Source organism: Panthera uncia (genome assembly GCF_023721935.1).
Source record: "Panthera uncia isolate 11264 chromosome B3 unlocalized genomic scaffold, Puncia_PCG_1.0 HiC_scaffold_1, whole genome shotgun sequence".
In the NCBI taxonomy this organism is placed as follows: domain Eukaryota; kingdom Metazoa; phylum Chordata; class Mammalia; order Carnivora; family Felidae; genus Panthera; species Panthera uncia.
Window position 1 is genome coordinate 59,830,122 of NW_026057582.1, and position 22,690 is coordinate 59,852,811.

The 22,690-nt window shown below is 37.7% G+C and overlaps 1 protein-coding gene across 13 annotated transcripts in view; it reads left to right on the forward strand.

The window, feature by feature from the left end:
• Positions 1-22,690, forward strand: part of SLC25A21 (solute carrier family 25 member 21) — a 483,599-nt gene that overhangs the window by 265,962 nt on the left and 194,947 nt on the right. For 5 of the 13 annotated variants that reach the window (XM_049611614.1, XM_049611618.1, XM_049611608.1 and 2 more), the window contains 2 exons: positions 2,168-2,226; positions 21,313-21,452. The exons of 1 other annotated variant lie outside the window; for it this stretch is intronic. The gene's annotated coding sequence lies outside the window, so the exon portion shown is untranslated. The remainder of the gene's footprint in view (positions 1-2,167; positions 2,227-21,312; positions 21,453-22,690) is intronic. 7 more of the 13 variants (XM_049611617.1, XM_049611620.1, XM_049611611.1 and 4 more) reach the window with 2 other exon arrangements.

Consider the following 22,690-nt stretch of genomic DNA (forward strand, 5'->3'; position numbering starts at 1 on the left):
AACCTACATTGATGCATCATTATCACCTAAAGTCCATAGTTTATATTAGGTTTCACTCTTGGTGATGTACATTCTATGATTTGTAACAAATGTATAATGACATGTATCTATCGTTATAGTATCATAAGGAGTACTTTCACTGCCCTAAAAGTTCTCTGTGACCTACCATCATTTTTTACATATCACTCAACTTCTCTAAAATTCACTCTTCATCTGCTAACAAATCAAGTCCAAATTAGACTGCAAAGCTTTCTCGTATCTCCCTCCTCTGAAGTCCTATGAAATTACAGAGTTGAATATAAAGTAACCAGGACTTTTTAAACTGGAGAATAAATCAGAATTTATTCACAGTGTTGAATATTGAATAGTAGCTTATTTCAAGGCACTGCCTTAATCAAAATATTTTTTGGATACCCACTCTTGGAATTCTCTTCAGAAATAATTTGTCTTTTATAAAATGATTTCATTAATATGTGGTGACATTTCTTTAGGTATCAGTCTCTGTATTCACTATTCTTGGTTCTATCTGATACTCAGTTCTTTCCAGAAATTGAATCTGTCTTCAAAATTACAACTTTAGGTGTTTAAAAGTTATATACAACAAGGGAATCCCATAGAATCCAAAAAAGTTTTTAAACCTTGGCAATACCTTTTTCATGTTTATAGGCAGTGAAGGTGACAGCTTTGAAAAGGATCACACTCACTCATGTTGGTTAGTTCTGATATGTTTGTTTAGAAACAAATAAACCAAAACCTATAGGCTATGGTATCATTCCTTCTCAGATGTTTACAGGTAACTTGATGATTACCTGGTACGTTGCATTGTAAAGTTGAACCTATTTTCAAATTTTAATTAACTTTTTTTGTTTATGTATTGTACCTCGAAGTACTTGATAAAAACTCCTTGAAAGCAGACTCTTAATCATTTTTAATGTTTTCCATGGCACCTCAATTACTGCTAACAATAGTTAATAAATAATTAATACTTTGCAGTTTCCACAGCGTACCTAGAAATATGATCCCCTATTTCCTTACACAGTCCTGTAAAGTAGGCATTTTTCCTATAATCCCCAACCTCTAGTCAAAAGAAAGTGGAGGTTGGGGCATGGAGTGTGCCATTCTGGGCCTATATGAAGTAAGCTAACAGGCAGAAACAGGAGCTATCTGATCACTTTGGGATTTATAGAGGATACAGTGGCTTTTCCTTTATCCATGCTGGTGATGCATTTTTAAGGGGCCAATGTAGGCCCTTAACAGCCATTTTCCTACTGCTGATACAGGGTACTGACCTACCAGAACCCATACCTTTCATTCACTCATCCATGCTTTGTAACCATGTTGGCCATCAACAAACAGTGCAACTTCACTGATTTTTCAGTAGTATGTGCTCAATTTTTTTTTGTTTTGATTTAAATATAAATCTTAACAGGATTCTCTCAGAGGCTGGGTTTTGGGGGTATTTTTTTCTTAGATATTTCTGGGACTTTTCAATATGTGGAATGAACATGTTATTGCTCTTAAAATTAGAAAAACTGATGGGGCGCCTGGGTGGCTCAGTCGGTTGAGCATCCAACTTCGGTTCAGGTCACGATCTTGCGGTTTGTGAGTTCGAGCCCCACGTCGGGCTCTGTGCTGACAGCTCAGAGCCTGGAGCCTGCTTTAGATTCTGTCTCTCTGTCTCTGTCTCTCTCTCTCTGCCCCTCCCCCACTCATACTCTGTCTCTCTCTCCTTCAAAAATAAACATTTAAACAAATTTTAAAAATAATAAAATTAGAAAAACTGAGCGCCTGCATAGCTCAGTTGGTTGAGCATCTGACTCTTGATTTCAGCTCATGGTCATGATCCCAGGGTAGTGGGATCGAACCCCGTGTCAGGCTCCATGCTGAGCATGGAGCTCACGTGCACTGTCTCTCTTTCTAAAATAAAAAATTGAAATAAAATTAGAAAACCTTATTTTTTTACTTGAGTCATTTAGATTTTAATAGCATCTTAAAAACAAGAATAGTTAAAAATTTTTTGAGAAGTCAAATAGTGGACACTGTAGGAGTATTGTTCATTTCTCTCAAATCATAGCAGAGTAAGTATTGCATTTCACTTCTCACATGTTAACTTTTATAATCTGATTATCTACCTCTACCTCTTTATAACAAATGACTTTATTTTCAGTGTGAGAAAAGACTTGCTACTTTACGATGGAAACTCCAGGTGACTTCTATATATCCCAGGTAACTCCGCGTTTACTGTGTTCTTCTTCCACATCACTCACTCTTTGCTAAGTCACACCCTGAACATTCCTCCCGTTTTTTTAAATTCATATATAATTTGAGACATATCCATTTCTCAGGTTTGGCGACAGTTCAGGACCAAGGGACAAGGTCACAGAGATTATAGACTGTTGAATGTGTGACAAGGCGGCTCATAAAGAATCTGGTCAGATGTCCTTCATTTGCCTGTAATTAACTACAGCTGCTTTTTATGTTGCGAGCTGATCTTTGATCTGCTTTCCCCTTCAGACCTCTGTGCACAAGGTAGTTAAAAACAAACTAGGAGGCCAATTTTAAAGACAAAAAAAAAAAGAAAAAGAAAAGAAAATCCCTTCGGGGTAATCAAGTGACAGTTGAAGCAGCCATAAGCTGTTAGCTTTATTCATTAGAGAACTTTAAACATGTCAAGAAATAGAATAATGTCCCTGCTATTAGATCAGCCTCAACAATGAAGATTACAACAGCCTTGGGACGCATGAGTGGGCAAACTTTTTGTGAAAACAAGTTTATTGAGGAGCATTGTACTATAGTGGCACAGAATCTAGCTTACACAGTTTCATAGCAAGAATATTGGTTCAATATGCATCGAGAAAGTTGGCCCTCTAGGAGTGGCAGATTTACAGTGCAACCTTGCTCTAACCCAAATGGCCCCTGCAATTATGTTAAGAAAAACTTCCTACAGGTTCTACCGCTCGAGTGGATGGCCTCTGTTACACCACATCGCTCTTGCCGAAACATTTACAATAGTGCATGATCCAGCATAAATTTTAGTTTGGTAATGACCATGTAAATCTTGAAATCTTTCACAGGTTTATGTAATTGATATGGTCTTCTTCTGAATCAAAATTCTAATGTCAATATCAACAATCTTAAAAATAGAGCATTCGTTAGAGCAAATAATCTTGGACTAGAGTTTAAGAACTGTATCGAAAGAGGGTCAATTCTAATCATATCTAAGTGGATTCCCTGGTATCATTTTTTTCTTCTTTATCGTAATCTGTAGCAGCCTACTCATTATTTGGGGGCTCTTAATAACATGAAAGAATATTTGATTTAAGAGGGAGAACATCCAGAACTTCCCAAACCTTAAATTTTCACCATGCATTTTCAATTTTCAAAGTGGCTCTTCCTCCTAGTAAGTTCCAGAGAAAAGTCAGCCTTATGATATCTCTTGTCACCTACAAAAATTAAGAGAAACAGACACCTTCCTATATTTCATATTTTTCTTATTCTTAAAAGTGACATTTTTGCTCAGGTCAAAATTAGGAGGCTCTTTCAGTTGCTGATTCATGTCAAGTTCTTCCAAATGATATGTTAGCAATCCATTTATTCCTTTATACCTAATTGATTTGTACAAGCTTAACTTATGAGTGAGAGTCATGACTTTCCATTGGATAAACTTATGGCTTTTCCCCAATCACATCACTTACCTCTTTCTTGGATCTTGTAATCATATTGTGTGCCTTGCCCTTCAATATTCCTGTTAGAGGATGTTCTTTCAACAAATAAGAATTTGCTAATCTGAAGAGCAGTATGTGTGGAGAATATACTCTGTCCTTTAATACCTGAATGTTTATTCTAAATACTCCATGTTTGAGGTTTGAAAGAACTTTCTAAGAAGAAAAATAAGGGGAGGTGACACCTTATTTTATATATTTTCAAAACAGAATGATTATACTCAGTTAATCATATATGATTTAGACTTCATATCTATAGGCTAGAGACACTTATGTGGCCAAACAAGGGAAGCAGGAGGGCCAGATTCAACAATGGGATACAGGGGGCACATGTCCCTGTACTCAGCTCTGGCTAGTTGTTGTCTTGCAGAAAGGTGACTCAGGGATGCCAGATATTTCAGTTTTTCAGGTAACCTGAAATCTGATTTTTTTTTATGTGAAAACTCCTGATTTCTAAATGTTGACAACCAACTCATTCTTGAAAGAACACTGTGTGAACTGAACAGAACACATCTGTAGACTATTTTCTGGAGGTAGTGCCTCAATCTTCTTTTCAATGCTTATTGCTTGGGCAAGCTATGACATGGTTTTCAAAAAGTAGATAGAAGATTTTGAGTTCCTTGTGGATGATACTGTGTAATCAGAAGTGTGCACACAAACTGATAAAAAGAAATAATGGCATCAAGGTTAGGAATAGCAAATGCTTATATAGTGATGACTTATAGTCTTTCACACTCTAATGGATCCTCAGAACACGCAGTAAGGCCAATAGGAACATTATTTTTATTCCCATCTTATAGAGGAGGAAATTGAAGCTCGATGGGTCCTTATTTCAAGGACACAGAATCTTTAGAGAAATTGTTGAAGGTCATGGATTTCTCTTGTCATAAAAATGAACACTAAAAAAGAAAAATTTAGCATGTAATTTCTAGGAATTCGTGGACACCTTCCTCTTTCCAAAGTTCAACCACAGGTTAAGAACCTCTGGAATAAGTGATCTGTGAAACTTGATACAGAGCTCAAACAGAGATTTTCAGAGGTGTGTGTGTGTGTGTGTGTGTGTGTGTGTGTGTGTGTTTCTACTACATGCTTCCCTCCTTAGAGAAAGGCACAGTTGAGACAGCAGCCAATAGAGTAGAGCCTTCCCAGGCTGAAAAGCCATCTGCAATTCCATCCCTGCCCCCCCCGTCCCCACTAGAAAGACTAGATTCTGAGATGAGGCTGGAACTGGGGAGGATGCCATCAGTAGTACAGCCGGAACCTTCACCATCATGGTCTCTAGAACACTTCTCAGGGTTATCTGAGAAGTTTCAGAGTTACAAATAGTGATAGCAGCAAGAAGAGTAGCCACTGTTTATCCCATGATTATACTATGTCAGACACTGTGCTGAGTGCTGAAGTCAGTACAGTTTGTGCCTCCATCACACAGATAAGGAAATTGCTAAACCGAGATTATCATTCAGACTCTGCATCCAACACTGTTAACCACTCTAATTCTGCCTTTCCTTCTGGAGTGAGCATATGGAGGAGATGGACGTGCAGGGGAGGATCCTTTATTCCATAATTATTCTTAAGATACATGATAGTATGAAAATTCCTGAAAGGTCCATTGATTTTCCTTCTAAGACACAATGTTGTTGGTTTTCTTTTTTCAGGTAGTATGGCTTTTTAAAAAAATACTGGGCATTTAAGAAGGTAAAGGAAAACCCAATTGTACCCAGTTTAGTAGAAATTTCATATGTATCAGTCGTTGCTAAACCCCTGTTATGCTGCCTAAATCAGTGATAATCTGTGTATCTTCCATGTCTTTTAAAGGCCAGACAGACCAAATTTATCTACAACCCAACTAAGTGTGCAGTATTTCCAAATACTTCAGGAAATAATACATTGTGGATTTTATTTCTTCACTTTTCGCACATGGTATTATGTGTGTCATGTAAAATGTGATACTTGCCAAATTAAAATGAGCATATGCCAAACACGAACAGCTTACACAAGATACAGAGTGTAAAACTTTTTATTTATGTGGAAAACCCCAGTAATCAAGAGTATATCCCCTTAACAGAAGTGCATAACTTGTAATGAGTTATGCAAACTGGTTGTTAAATGAATAATCTTGGAGTTCATGGAATTTGAAGAATTTTTTTAAATGTTTATTTATTTATGAGAGAGAGAGAGAGAGAGGAGGAGCACAGAGAGAGGAAGAGAGAATCCCAGGCAGGCCTCATGCTGTCAGTGCAGAGCCTAACGTAGGGCTTGATCTCACCAACCTGTGATATCATGACCTGAGCCAAAATCCAGTCAGTCGCTTAACCGACTGAGCCCAGGCACCCTCAAAGAATGTTTTTTAGGCACACAGTGTACGGAAGGCTAATTTGCTATATGGATGATACTTGAAATAGAAATGTAAGCTTCAAGTGAACATCCAAAATGGAGAACTTGAATTTTTAAAATATTTCAATGTTATTTAAGTGACAAGAAATATAAATAGTAAAATAAATTTTCTTGGGAGTTATTTCTACTTAAAATTTTTTGTTTAGGTTTAAAAGCAGGATTTTATATTAGAAATCCAGTCTAAGCACAGCAAACTGTCATCATTTGTTAAATACAGTTCCCCACTAGCTGGTATTTTATGGTTTCTTAAAGCCAGGCAAGATTCTGAAAGAACATAATTGCTTTGTCTTAGAATTAAATGTATTTTATAAAATTCTATTTACTTTAATTTTTTTAACCTTTATTTATTTTTGAGACAGAGAGAGATAGAGCATGAACGGGGCAGGGGCAGAGAGAGAGGGAGACACAGAATCGGAAGCAGGCTCCAGGCTCTGAGCCATCAGCCCAGAGCCCGACGCGGGGCTGGAACTCACGGACCACGAGATCATGACCTGAGCTGAAGTCGGACGCTTAACCGATTGAGCCACCCAGGCGCCCCTCTATTTACTTTAAAGTACACAATTCATGCATTGTGTTTATGTTTATGAAATTAGCTTTCACTGTCCATCTCATCCGCTAACCTTTTCTGGTAATAGTTTACCATAATTCAGGTTCCCTCAAAATATATCATTTTATTGCCTTTATCCCCTAATGGTTGAATTACTGATCCTGTGTAATTATACCACTACTTTGAAAGTTTGTCAGCTTTCACTTCATGATTTTTTTGTTTAACTTCTGCTGCTACTCCTCTGGATCATGTAAAAGATTATCCTACTCTCAGGGCACCTGGGTGGCTCAGTCAGTTAAGTGTCTGACTTTGGCTAAAGTCATGATCTCACAGTTCGTGGGTTCAAGCCCCACATCGGGTTCTGTACTGACAGCTCACAGCCTGGAGCCTGCTTCAGATTCTGTGTCTCCCTTTCTCTCTGCCCCTCCCCTGCTTGTGCTCTGTCTCTCAAAAATAAATAAACATTAAAAAAAAATTTAAAGATTGTCTAGATTTTTTTTCTAGGGGAGAAAGTGTGGGATGTATCTTAAGCTTATCACGGATTTATTTCTAAATCTTGCAAATTAACATGTTTCCTTTCCTGTCATTGTTTCCTCTTATCCCTCCTTTCTGCCCTACTGGTCCATGCCTCCTAAGTTCTCCTTTGGATTTTCATCTCATGACCTAATGCCTCAGGGTTTTTTCCCCCCCATGAGGCAGCGTTTGCACACAGCTGTTCTGTAATGTATAGCATATATTGGCTTGAGAATGGAAATTTCACTTCTGTAAAGTGGTTTGGGATATACTTTTGTGCAAGATGCTATGCCAAACTGAACTGTGGATTGTAACATGCAGCCAGTTACCTCTGTTTGCCCCTCCAGGAAGCAGTGTACAGTTTTAATAATCATGATGCCCTATTGCAATGGCTTCCAGAGTTATTATGTAAACCTTTCAAGCACAGATTATGTCTTCCCTATTTCTCCACACCTTCCCTGATACAATAAATATTTTATAAATGACAAGTTTAGGTGAGCCAGGGCCTTATCCACAAGTTAACATAACATCTCATGCAGTATATATATATTTAAAACTTGAGCCATTTCATTTCCTTTCCAAGTTTGCTGATCTCACAGGAATATAGAATAACCAAACTATAAACTAAGAGCTCCTAGTAGGAAAGTGTTTTTTGAGATGAAGTGCAATTAATTAGTCCCAGTACCACTGTCATTGGATGGTTAGCAGTATGGAAAGGGAGTCAGTTAATTAGGATTAAAATTTAATTATTTGGAGAAGGAAGCAACAAGAGTATTGTTTAAATATTTCAAACCCAGTCTTATCTGTCAAATTACAAAGAAAAAGATGTTACAAAAAGATTTAAAACTCTGAAATTCTGTTTTCCATAACCCTTCATCCAGAGGTAAACATGTGACTAAAGCCTGACCAATCGGATGTCCACAACCTCTTGCCCACAGTGATTGGACTAGGGATTCACAGGTGACCACTGTGAGGCCAATCAAAGCCCTGCCAGGAATTTTTCTGTTATTGGAGAAGTGTCTGCTTGCCTCTTGCATCTTAAAGATTACTGGGTAGGAACAGGGGGATCTCCCAGGCAGATACCTCTCTGTGTTAGGAAATCTCTGTAGCAAGAGTGAATAAAGACAAGCAGAGACAAGCAGATGAGAGAAAGGGAGATAAAGTCTTGGAGCCAAGTATCCCTGCCATTTCCGTCATTTCAATTATAAGCCAACAAATTCCCCTTTTGTATTTAAACTGATTTGTGTTGAATTTTGTCTCAAACAACCAAAGGAGCCTTGACAAATTATTTTTGTTGGAATTGAGTACCTGCACGAATAAGATAAGCATTGTTTCTCTCACACAAATTCTTCCAGCTTTTCACTGGTAAGGTAAAACAGAAAACATGGAATATGTGTTCATTCTAGAAAACACTATTAGCACCATCAAAACACCGAAAGATCCTTTCGGGGGTATCTTTCAAGCTGTGTGAAACAAATAATGAATAAATTAAACTCTGCAATGGAAGAAACGGTATTGTTTCATTTTCTAGACAATGGCATTTTAGACTCTTTGCTCATTTTGATAATTGTATTATGGTCCAACTTGAGCCATATTTTCCACATCAAGTTTAAATATCTTTTTCTTGATTCAGTTTTCAATTACTGGTGCTCCAAAACCCATTACAAAGCAAGAGAAGCCTTAGGCATAGCTTAGTGAACCCCGTAAACTTCATAGCCCTGGTCTTGATGGCATGCTTCATGATGTCACTCTTCTTTTTCTTTTTTCACTTTTCTTTTACAAATTCTCTATTTTATTTTATTTTTATTTTATCTTTTAAATATTTACTTTTGAGAGAGATAGAGAGTGGGGGAGGGGCAGAGAGAGAAAGGGACAGAGGATCCTAACTGGGCTCTGCCCTGCCAGCAGAGAGCCCAATGTGGGGCTCAAACCCATGAACCACGAGATCACGACCTGAGCCGAAGTCAGATGCTCAACTGACTGAGCTACCCAGGCACCCCTGTCACTCTTCTTTTTGAGAAAAAGCAGAATTCTCTTTCCTCCTTGGTGGTAGGTTGAATTTAATTCAGAAAAGTTACCATTTGTGAATTCATAATGTAGTTGACAACTGTGTGATTACATTACCTGATTTGGCATTTGCATGTGTTAGGCCTAAACTAACTGATAAAGCCTAACTGCTGTATCAAAGAGACCTAACAATACAGTGTCTTAAAGAATGAAAAGTATATTTCTCTTTCATGTAAAGTCCTGATGGCAATAGCTTAGTTTAGTATCAAATCTCTGCTCCCCATAATTACTCTGGGACACAGGTCCCTTCCAGTGGTTACTCCACCATCCTCTAAGGCCCTGTCTTGTCACCTATCTATAACGTATAACTTGAGTCACTACCGCACTGAAGCTCCAGTTAGTGGGAAGGGGAAATTAGTTCTTAAATTAGGTGGATTCATAGTCTTAGTCTCTGTGATTCTCACCTTACATGGGTGAGAACTTACTCATGTGGTCACACACAAGAGGTGCTAGAAAATGCCGTCTTTCTGAGGTATCATGGCCATGGATGAAAGACAGAATGGATTTTGGAGGAGCTCCAGTATTGTTCCCAGGCTTATAAGTGCCATTTTAGTTTCTGCCATTGTTCCAGATGTCTCCTGTAATACTTTTGTGTATAAGAGGGAAATGAAGAAATTGATCCTTATAGATAAATCAAAGTCTTACATGAAGAAATTAGAGTTATAATATAAACATTGCTCTTCCCTTTTTATTTATTCAAAAATTGCCTGAATTGGTACAGCCACTGTGGAGAAAAGTATGGAGGTGCTTCAAAAAAGTAAAAATACAAAATACTACATGATCCAATAATTCCACGATTGAGTATCTAAAGAAAACAAAAACACTAATTTGAAAAGATATAGGCACCCCTATGTTTACTGCAGCATTATTTACAATAGCCAAGGTATAGAAGCAACTTGTGTCAATATGATATGATTTCACTTATATGTGAAATCTTAAAAAAAATGAACAAACAAACAAAAAACAGTATCCAACCTATAAATACAGAGAACAAGCTAATGGTTGTTAGAGGGGAGGGGGATGGGAGGTTGGGCAAAATGAGTGAAGGGGAGTGGGAGATACAGGCTTCTGGTGATGGAATGAATAAGTCCTGGGAAGAAAAGGCACATCATAGGGAATTTAGTCAGTGATATTCTAATAGTGTTGTGTGGGGACAGATGGTAATTACACTTGTGGTGAACACAGCATAACGTATAAATTGTTGAATCACTGTGTTGTACACCTGAAACTAATGTAACATACATGTAAGCTATACTTAAAAAAATTATCTGGTAGCTAAATCTAGTCTTTGAGTGAATGTCAAAGCCATGCCTTTCCTATGAGGTCAACAGAGTCTAAAGTATGAAAAATAGTTAATATTAATTTAGTTTTTTATGGATGGACAAGGCCCATCACAATATTATATTTATTCATCTATGTTTTCAGACTTTGTAGGCACCTTGTAGAATTCCAGGGTAGATTGTTATATTATTATTTATTTATTATCTAGATAATGTTTCTATGAGTAGTAACACATTCAGTGCTATTATAACTAAATGTTTGTGATAATGAAATTTATCTGCCTTTGTGTTTATGTAGTATCTTATACTTTAGTACCCAAATACTGTTTCTTGTTGGTATTTAATTTACATGAAGTATAATCAGTTTCATTTTTGCAAGTTTTTCATGTGGACATAAATATTAGTTTAATCTATATTTAGTAGAAATCTTGTGTGATTAAACTGTGTGAACGCCACATAGCAGTGAGAGGAGTCTCTAAAACTAAGTCAACCTTCTTTTTTTTCCCCCACAAGCCAAACCTTGATAAAGAATGTGGTATATGGAATTTACTTAAAGTGTAGGTACAGTAAGCTGACTCAGTAAGCTGGAGTTCATGGGAGCATGGCATAAAGTCTGATATTAAATACGTGTTTAAAAATAAGAGTTTCTGTAGCTATGGTACTACTAGGTCATTCAGCAATTATACAATTAAGAACAAACACCTAAAGGCAAGTTTTTAAGGCAGTGTGATTTATTAAATGCAGGAAACTTGGCTATATATTAATTAAAGCAATGATGGCAAGTATTTTAAGTCACAAGTCTTTTACTCCATCAAGATGAATAATAGATTGCAAGAAATAATACCAATTAGAACAAGAAGAAAAGCATTGTAACTTCATCCTGCTCTTTCTTTGGTGGCAATTGTTGTTTGTGACTTATAGATAAGAAAGAACTAGCCTCTTGTGAACTAAAATTCTGAATTCTTCTCTTAGCAAGAGGTTATGGATTTGCCTGAGGACTTCTTCCTATTTCTAGACGTCTGTCTGATGACTAAGGGCAAAGCTGGCATTGTAGCCACCTTTATTCTCCTCTTTTTAAAGTGCTCATATCCTTGGAAAAGAGCAGAGAAAGGAAGCTGTTTTCTGAGAGATGGAAGCCTTGCTGTCATTACTAAATCTGTGTGTGTGAAGCCTAGAAACATCTGCATGACAGTGTGGCAGATCATACCGACATGATGCCACTGAACGTAAAGTTGGGAAGGGAGGCATGCCGTCTTGCTTGGAAAAGCCAGCTTCACTACGTGACTGGGGGGTAAGCAGGGAAGGACTGGGTTCTGTTCCTGACTCTTGGGACAAATGGAGAGCTCCTTCTTTCTAGGTAATTCAAAAAAAAGGAGAAACAAAAACCAATATTATAAGTGAGAAAGAAGTCCTGAGGCAGAGCAGGATATTTTTGTCTTTCTAGTTGTTTGAGAAGCAGTAAGACAACAGAGTCACCAGAATGGGGCAAGTGTTCTGTAGAATGGAACTCGACAGGCTGCCCTTCCCCTAAGCCACAGAGTCCTAACCCCTTTCAGCTGCCCTTCTGCATTTCCATACACTTCCAATGTTGAAATGCTGGTCAGCTTGAACTTTTTTTTTACTTTAGATAAACAAAATACAGGCAAACTTCCTCTGAATACACACACACACACACACACACACACACACACACACGTGTGTGTGTGTATGCATTTATATATATGTATCTGTATGCATTTATTATACATATATGTAGATATATCATATATATAATAAAACAAGTGATACCTCTATTTCTCTCTCTTTTATTCACATTTCCTTCTCCTTAAAGACACTTCTGAAAGTATTTTCCTGTCTGCCAACTTAATCCACAGCTTATTTCCCCCTGGTGTTTCTCTTTGCATTACCAATCGTGTTAAGGACCACCTAGAGCAATTAGCTTTCCATAAAAGATCAACGTATCTGAAAATTGATCCACTAACCCAAATGCACTTGGAGCTTGCTTGAAGTCTAATATAGAGTTAAGTATAACGAAAAGGAAAAGGATAATTTCCTTTGAGTTAAAATACAAAACAATAATTTTTAAAGATGTTACATTGAGCTGAAATGGAGTTTAAAAAGTTATTGTAAAAACTTTGTTTATAAGTGAGATTTTCATTAGTTTCATAATTTTTCATAATCTTTCTTTGCATACAAAGGGTGATTTAAAACTCACTTGTTTTTAAACTCTGCCTCAACTTTTCTTCATCCTTTGTATATGCTGAATCTACTATGATTTCTGGATCATAATATGTACATATACTATACCTCTAAAATATATTTTTCTAAATTCTTAACTCAGATAATAAACTCTATATGAACAAGGGATATGCACTAAGAAAAGTGTTGTACTTCATTTAGATATGTGCTAACAGCCTTGCTTGTGTTAGTTTCTCTAGAAAGATACATGCTAACAGTAAACTTCAAAATATTCACTTCAAGATTTTTCAAGAAAGGCTGTGGTTTGCCCAAAAGCATAACTTTTAACAGCATCTTTCAAACCTGCCAAATCACATTGCCTATTTGTCCAATTCACTGTGCATAATATTAATTTACTGTGCCACAAAGGTAGTATGCCTTAACTGTTATTAGGGGAAAGCATAATATATTTGATTTCCCTTTATGAGTCTCACATTGCTTATAATTCAGTAGGGCTACCACATTTTCTGGGCAGGCTATCAAATAGGATGTTGTAATGATTTGCTTGACTAGTAGAGTAGATGAAAAAATATCAGTTCTGTCTGTAGCTGTTCTATTTTTGAATTTCAAATTTGCACAGTTTGAAACCATTTATTCCTCTGTGGTTCTTTTTAAAAAAATAAAAAGACTCATTTATATTTTCAAGAGTTAAACACATTATACAAAATCATTTAGGGTAATGGTTAAAACAGGGTTAGAAATTGAGAGAACAAAAGAGAAGTCTTAGATTTAAGTTGAAAATGCTAAGGAAGGGACTGTAGAACAATGCAAAGAGTTTTGGTTTGATAAAAGGAAAACAGAGTTTGCTTATAACTGACATCTTGGGGATCTGACTGCCTCAATTCTTTGTCTGCATTGCTATTCCTTTGTAGTTCACAGAGATGTTGAAATGTTTTCTGCTTCATAAAATGTTACTTGCCAAAATTATCTTTGGAATAATCCAGTTCTACTTAGGGATAGGTGTGGACTCGGAACCTACCAGCAGACTCCCTGTTTAAAGCATTATCATTGATTCCTTGAATGACTGACTGAGTTCTCATTCTGTACACTAAATTCTTAAAACTTTATCTTCTATATATCACTAAAAAGGAATCTTATCATTGTAGATTTTATATAATGGGATTTCTTTTTTCAGCAAATATTTACTGAGCAACTTCTAGGTGTCAGGCATGTTTTAGGTACTTAGTGCATATCAGTGGACAATACAGATAAAGATCTCTGCCCTGGTGAAGCTTATATTCTACTGGGGGAGACAGATATAAAACAATAAATATAATAAGTAATTAATGTACTCTGTTAGAAATTGATACAGCCTATAGAAAAAGAAACAGACCAGCATGAAGAGTTTTATTAGTGCTGGGGTAAGGAGGGGCAGGCTTCTCTGTTAGAGTGGTCAGGGTTACTCATTGACCACGTGAAGGTAGTTGGCCAAGTAGAGACTGGGGGAAGAGCATTCCAGGCAGAGGGGATGGAAAGTGCAAAGACCGAAAGCTGAAGTAGTCCTTGCAAGTTTGGGAAATAGTGAAGAGGTCAGTGTAGCCGAGTGGAAAAAGTGAGGGAGAGAGTAGAAAGAAAATTGGTGAGAGAAGGAATGCAGGCCAGGATTGCATATGGCTTTTCTCTGGGAGACATGGGGAACCATTGCTAACCAGAGGAATGGCATGAAATAACTTCCACTTTAAAAGGATCATTCAGGCTGCTGGGTGAAAACAGATGGAAGGGGTCAAAGGTGGATGGAGGGAGACCTGTTAATGAGGTGTTGCAGTTAATCAGCTGAGAAATGATGATCATGACTTGGACCAGAGTAGGCGCAGTAGAGGAAGTGAGAGAAGGTAGAAGTCTGGATATATTTTGAAGTAGAGCCAATGGGATTTCCTGATAGGTTGGAATAGGATTTTGAGAGAAAGAGGAGTCCACAGTGAGTCTAAGGTTGAGCAGATTGGTTTTGCTTTGTGTTTTGTTTTGTTTTGTTTTGTTTTGTTTTGTTTTGTTTTAGTAGGGGTGGGAAGGAAGAGGGTCCAGAGTCTAGTTTTAGGCATGTGAATTTTAAGAGGCCTGTTAGATATTGAAGCACAGATGCCAAATAGGCAATCAGATACTTAAGTCTAGATTTGAAAGAGAAGTCTAGACTCAAAATGTAAATTGACAAGTTGTTAGCACATAGATGGTGATTAAAACCATGGGTTGGAGTGAGATCGCCAAGGGAGTGAGTGTAGATAGAGAACTTCTTGAATGATTTTCATGTATTTGATGCTGTTTACTCAGTGGACCAATAAAGGCAATACTCCCTCTTCGGAAAGAACTGTGGTTTGTATTTGACTACGCATTTTCACAAGTCCAGGAGATGCCCTTCACATAGACTATAATATCTGGAGCTGAATACTACAATGGCTGGTAGGGGGTAGGGGAGAAGTATAAAAAGACCGTTACATATTTCTGTACATTGCTAGGCATAGTTTGGTATGATAAATGCTATTCTTGATATATGTAATAGAATTGTAATGTAACGTAATTGATAATGTTAAATATTTTATAACTGGTATATATAATGGAATCATAGAGAAAGATAACAGTGACTTGACTTGGTGATAAGATGGCGGAGTAAATTTAGAATACTCTGTTCTCTGATGTTTCTTAGAACAGATTAATGTATAAAAACATTGTTTATAGTTAAAATTAAGACCTTTAACTGAAAGATCACTCAACACTGCCTTTAATGATCTCTGTTTGAATCTACTTTCAGGGACCCAGTTTGTCTTCCACATTCTCCCATCCCGTTGCTAAAAAGGTTACTGAAGCCCATTGCAACACTGTTCATGAGTGAGAGCAGAGGTGGGCCAGGAAGGACAGCACAGGGATGCATTCTAGGTTTCTGTACTTTTGGATTCCATTAGGAGTCAGTAGGGGTCAAATATGTCCTGTGGTCATCAGTCCATCAATGTAGCAGGACACTTTCCAATGTCTCTTTTCTGTGGCCCAGGATGTAAAGGGATAGGGGAAAAAAAAGATCTTTTGCTTTATGTTGTAAGCATTTAAATCTCTAGAATGAAAAAGAACAATCCCATCCTTTCTGGAAAGTGATGCCTTCTATGTGATTTTTCTACTTCCAGCTCTCAGGAAAAAGACTATCGTTGAGATGAGGTATCTGTTGGTGGTCGTGGGCAAGTAGGTGAGAACTGTAGACACTGCCTGCTGGAAATAGATACATATATAAATATATATATATATATATATATATATATATATATATATATATATTTTTTATATGTAATTTTTTAAGTGTCTCTACCTTACAGAAGTCAGATTTGTGACCAAGGACAAGTAATTTGAAATATAAAGCACACTCAAACTACAGAAGAATTACAATTTTACTTTAAACTTGTTAAATATGTGTCTGTATTTTCTGTCATTTGTTTTATAAGAACCATGATATAGTTCCTTGAAGACAGTTGTCAATTTGGGATAAAAGTAAAGGTTTATGCAAGACTAGAATTGATACAGAAATTAAATAGCAATATTTTGCATTGTAAATAGCAGCACTAAATCCCTGGGCCTGAAACAGTTTTATGCAGATTGCTATTCTCTCTCAATGTCTTCCCTCTACCTGGAAAGCCCTTCTCAATGTGTCGTACCTGTGCCCACCTTTGAAATCCTTCAGCCTTTTAGGCACCCTTGATGGTGCTTCAGGCTTTGTCCCTAGGACCTAGCACAGCACCTAGCATGTACACAGCCCTCAAGAATTATTTGTCAATCAATTAGGTGCTGATTGGTTGCCTTCTTTTTTTTTTTTTTTTTTAATTTTTTTTTTCAACTTTTTTAAATTTATTTTTGGGGCAGAGAGAGACAGAGCATGAACGAGGGAGGGGCAGAGAGAGAGGGAGACACAGAATCGGAAACAGGCTCCAGGCTCCGAGCCATCAGCCCAGAGCCTGACGCGGGGCTCGAACTCACGGACCGCGAGATCGTGACCTGGCTGAAGTCGGACGCTTAACCGACTGCGCCACCCAGGCGCCCCGGTTGCCTTCTTTACATAGCTGAACATCTGAGCATGTGATGAACAATATTGCAATTTTGTATTCAAGTACTTAATGTACTTTATTTCATATAATTTTTACCAACATTTCTTGTCCTTACTTGCTTATTTGTATAATACTCAAACTAATGACATAAATGTAGAATAAATAGCTGTCAGTTCAGTTTATCTTGAGAATTACCTGAGATAATGGCAGAGGCAGTAACCCTAATCAGCTTTAATTTATTTATTCAACAAATTTTTATAGAGCTTGCTGAGTGCCAGCCATTATGCAAAGTGATGGGATGCAAAGGTGAATAAGGCAGGTGGAGTCTCTGTCCCCCTGGAGCTTTCAGGCAAGAAAACACAGTTGCAGTGCCATGTAATAACACAAGTTCAAGGTACTGTGGGAGCACAACAAAGGGCACGCATATCAGTTAGATTCAGATTCAGGTACAATGGCAGAAAACCCAAATAGCAGTAGTTTAAAAGAAATGGACGCTTCTCTCCAACATGGATGCCTGGAGGTAGATAGATCAGATCTCCATGATTTAGAGACTGCCTCTGTCCTGTTGCTGTGTTGTGTGCCCAAAGTCACCTCATTGTCCAAGATACCTGCTCCAACCCTAGGTTCACATCCCATCAGTAGGAAGGAGGAAAAGGGAGGAAAGGAACAGCCTCCCTATTTTTAGAAGTCTTCTCAGAAGCTCAAGTATTCAAGTGCGCAAACCACTTTCACTTATACCCCATTGGCCAGAACTTGCTCACATGGTAATGCCTACCAGCAAGAGAGGCTGGAAAATGCAATATTTATTCTGGGCAGCCAGGAAGAAGAAGGAGGGGATGAATATTAGGGGACAACTAACAGTCTTTGCCCGAGGATTTCTGGTAAGATGGTTGCCCAAATTGAGATCTGAAGGGAAGTAGGATTCTTGGAAGAAGTCTGTGTGTGTGTGTGTGTGTGTGTGTGTGTGTGTGTGTGTGTGTGTGTCTTTACAGGACATTTCAGAGAAAAAGGAAAGGCCCAAAGAATTGAACACTGAGAAGAAACTGTTCTTTTACCAATCATGATTAAATCACTGTATGATAGTGTCTGTACTCTTCTTAGGAAAAGATGTGGGCTCAAGTTAAATCTGACGAAGAGGATGGGGGTACATGTTCAGTACAGTTTTGTGGTTAAATAGGCCAAGAGTCCTATTCAGAAAAAAAAAATGGAGGCTGGGAGACGGTTTACAACAAGGTCATGTTAGTCCTTTTCCAGCAATACTGGCTCAGGTGAAATCATGTATGTAAGCCAGTTGAAAGAAGGGAGCAGTTAGGGGAAACCCCAAGGTAAGGTTCAGGGGCTAGCCCATACCTTTCTGTGCTCATGACTGGGTCACATTACCAGTTTCATTTGAATCATACAGAAATGGTCATGGTCACTGAAGTGACATGGATCTGTAAGAACAATGAAAACATTTACAATATGATAAATTCACAATATCAACCTGCTTTGGGATTTCTTAATTTTCATAAATTCTGGCCTTATAAAATTAGTCTTTTATCTAATTTAAATAAATCTAATAGCAATTCTTGCTAGCTTGTTACTGTGATAAATAAGCAATTGCCTCAAAAATAACAAATGAAATATCTTGAACTTCCTTATATATAGCATGTTATTTGGAAAATGTACTTTTTAAACATGTTTTTATACATTGTTTACTGTATTTTGGTTAAGTTTTGATTATGCTTTTTATCCACAAAATGAATAAAAGATGCAGATAGTCCAATACATTTAAAAATAAACCTATCTTGAAGATATTTTATCTCTAAAGTGTCTATTTTTCTGGTTTGAAGATCAAGCACATAATCTAATTTGAAAAACAACCAGAAAGAGTTATAAGGAAAGCTCTCATCTAAATCTATAATTATGTAGGTTCTCACTTCTTTTTCATATTCCTTCTCAAATATCATGAAGTTATAACCTTTTTTTTCCAAGGAAATTGGTTCCATGGTTGATAGTTAGCAATACCATTTTTGTATTATGCATTGGTAGAGGAGATTGAACCTTTTTATTTTGTGTTCATCTGTGGCTGGTGAGTTTAATAAATGCTAAGTTGTGAGAGCAAAACTTCTAGGTCTCATTTGTTTTCAGACTCGTGTGTCTTGAGTTGGCAATTTCAAAGTCATCTTCTTGCCTATGTTAAACTTTGAATTTTATGAGAAAAGAGAAATCATTAAATCTGTGTCCTCTAACCCATTATTTACATAATGACTTCATCCTAGATAATAGAATTGCCAAATAGTACACAGTACAGTTCAGTTTCCAGGGGTCACATCTAGGCCTATGACAACATGATTCATCTTGTTCTACTTTTATGGTTATTTCCATCAATAATTATCAGAATCTCACAGCCCCTAGCTATCCAGTAGAGGACAACAACCCAACAACCAGCCATTCCTACCCTGAGTCAATCTGGATTTAACTCTGAACTCTGATTGAAAACCAAAACTTCCATATCATTGCCAACATATCTGTCCTTTCTGCTTATGATGCATTTTGCTGCTTACTTGAATTCTTCAAGATTACTTGTTTTGATTAAAGATGACAATGAATGAACAACCAAGAGATTCTGGACAAATTACATTTGATAATTTAAGTCCTACTTTCCTATTGGCCAAGTTACAGTTTAGTAGGTAGCTGTATAGATGGGCATTACAGGTACATGAGACATTGGGCCATCTATGCTCTGATGAGAGATCATGCTTTTACTGGTAACCAAAGGGTAGCAGTTGGAGCCTCAGTGCTCATGTTTGTATGTGAATGTGTGATTGGGAACAGTGGGAGGATTAGTAGACATATTATTAGATTGTTGGGAGAGCATGTTAACAGAGGCTAATATCTCACTTCTTAAAATCTCTCAATATGGGCCACCTGGGTGGCTCAGTCAGTTGAGCATCTGACTCTTGATCTCAGCTGAGGTCTTGATCTCAGGGTCGTGAGTTCAAGCGCTGTGTTGGGCTCCACTCTGGACATGAAGCCTACTTTATTTTTTTTTTTTCAACGTTTTTAATTTATTTTTGGGACAGAGAGAGACAGAGCATGAACTGGGGAGGGGCAGAGAGAGAGGGAGACACAGAATCGGAAACAGGCTCCAGGCTCCGAGCCATCAGCCCAGAGCCTGACGCGGGGCTCGAACTCACGGACCGCGAGATCGTGACCTGGCTGAAGTCGGACGCTTAACCGACTGCGCCACCCAGGCGCCCCGAAGCCTGCTTTAAAAATAAAATAAAATAGGCGTGCCTGGGTGGCTCAGTCAGTTAAGCGTCCAACTCTTGATTTTGGTTCAGGTCATGATCTCACTGTTTGTGAGTTTGAGCTCCACTGCAGGCTCTGTCCTCACAGAGCACAGCCTACTTGGAATTCTTTCTCCCTCTCTCTCTGCCCCTCCCCTGCTCACGCTCCTGCACTCTTTCTGTCTGTCTCTTTCTCTCAAAATTAAAATAAAATAAAATAAAATCCCTCAGAATGTCTTCAATGAACATGGATACATTAAGAAATAAGAAAAAACAACCAAAGAGCTATTTTTTTAGAATATCTTTCACTGGCATTTTATGGCCTGTGGGATGAATTACAAGTGCCTGAACATGAATCTGACCCTGACCTATACACTTACAGCCTCATCTCTTGCCATGTCCTGCCTTCAACCCTCAGCTACTGCAATGCTTATCTTGTTCTTTCCTCTTTCCTTCTTTTTGTATGCAGTGTCTCCTCCATGCCTGATGCTCATTCTGTCCTCTTTCGGCCTCGAATCCCTTTCCACCTCTCACCCAACTCCAGGCTGGATCAGGAGCCTCTCTCTGCTGTGTTCCCATAAACTCTGACCATTGCACCTCCTCCCGTGCGTTATTGTTTGTTCTTATGTGTCCATTCCCTTCACTAGACTCTATCCTCAATGCCAGACACATAAAAGACAACCAATGTAAGCTTGTTGGATAAAATGAATGTTTCAGTGCATACTAGAGGTTGGAAAAGAATTTTAAGTAACCAGAAAACTATAACAATCTAAGGTAGTTACCTACTTACTACCAGAAATGCCCATTTGCAAACAGGAAACGAGGAAAATTTTGCAAATAGGTATAGATAAATGTGAATAGATTCTATGAATTCTGTTACTGGTTTTAATAAGTTGTTGGGATTGTTAGTTCCTGTGGTAAATTTTTTGAGAAATATATCAACTAGTGCTATTTGGTGTTTAACATGTTGCTTCTTTTCTAATGCCACGTTAGCGGGAGAAACTGTGTCCTTGCTTTGCTAAACTGATTCTGAGTATCTTACTACCTTATGCTCATGAGATGCACATAAGTGCACTTAATAGAAGCTTCTTGCTTGGTAAGAACTATATTTTATACGTCTCAGTTTCCAGGGTAAATCCTATTTATGAAATTAGAGCTTTATCCTTTTCTAGCTAATGTAATAACATTTAAGTTAGAATTATAAGTAAAACATATAGTACCTTAAAGGTACGATAGACCATTTAACTTTTCCCTTTACAGGTAAGGGACTGATGTCCCCAGGGGTAAATTTTCATTCCCTGAAGGCACCAGGATGAGAACTCTGGTCACCTGATTCTTACTTCAAGGTGAATGTGAATTTTAAAGCAAGAGGAAATGTACTGAGACTTTCCTGGTTGCAAGTAAGAAACCCACCCGTGCAATCCTGAGTAACAGATCTTATTCTGAAGTTAAAACAGTGCCCAGTGGCTTTACTATTGTGCCTAGCAATTCTGTTGCCTCTGCTGTCCTACATCGTTCTCCTCCCATCTCTAGGCAATGGGACTGATTGGGTCAGTGATTTGGTTACCAACCACTAAAGAGCATTCCTGCTGGGAAACCTGTGGCACAGGCATTAATATTGGATCCTGTTAGTTTCAGCCAAAGGAATACAGTTGTTTTGGGTCAATACATAAGAACTTTGGGCTAACTGGACTTTACCAGTATGGGGAGTAAGAGACATTTGTATATATAAATATGGAATGGGGAAGGTGAACTAAAGCACAGCTAAGCTCAAATTGAGTTAGTTTGCAAATGGAAAGAGTGGTAAGTGGTCTGTGTTTAAGAAACTACCCACAAATAATATGGCTTTTGGGCAAATCAACCAACACTGTCAACCTCTGTTTGCTTATATTCAAGTAAAGATGAAGATAATACATACTCACCTTGCTTAGTAGTTTTGCATACCTGTGATACTGTGTGTTAAATGACCATCGCTGCCGTCATTATTTTTACTACCGCTAGTACATAATACTATTTTTACTGCTACTATTGTTACATGCCAGTAGTTTGTAATTGAGCAGTCTTCTCTGCTCAGTTAGACAACAGGAGGGCTTTACAATGGATTTGCAAGAACGTATAGAAATTCTAAGTGTGCAATTGTTAAGATCATGGGCTTTTTATGAGGTTACTGCATATTTCTTAGCTGTAAGATCTTAGACAAGTTGTTAACGTTGTGTGCCTCAATGATCTCATCTGTAAAATGGGAATAATTATACCTGCTACCCAGCAAGCTCTTGTGAAGATTAAATGAGATAAACTAGGCACTGCTTAGAATACTGTCTAGCATGCAAAGAACACTTAATATATATTCTCTATTAAGCTATTAATGTATTAAATATGCATTGGATCCTTGTACCTACCCAGGGAGATAAACGACATCATTATCTTTATTTCATGCACACTGAGATTGAGGCTATGATTTGTCATGTTAGTGAGTGGCAGAAGTGCTGAAACCAAGCTTCTCTCCCTTCTTTCCTTCTTTTCTTTCCTCCTTTCCTTTGACATATATTTATTTATTGGACTGGAATGGTACACAATAGTTCCTGCCTAGATGATTGGAATTTTGGACATCTGATTCCTTTTGCATTTTCTTTCCCCT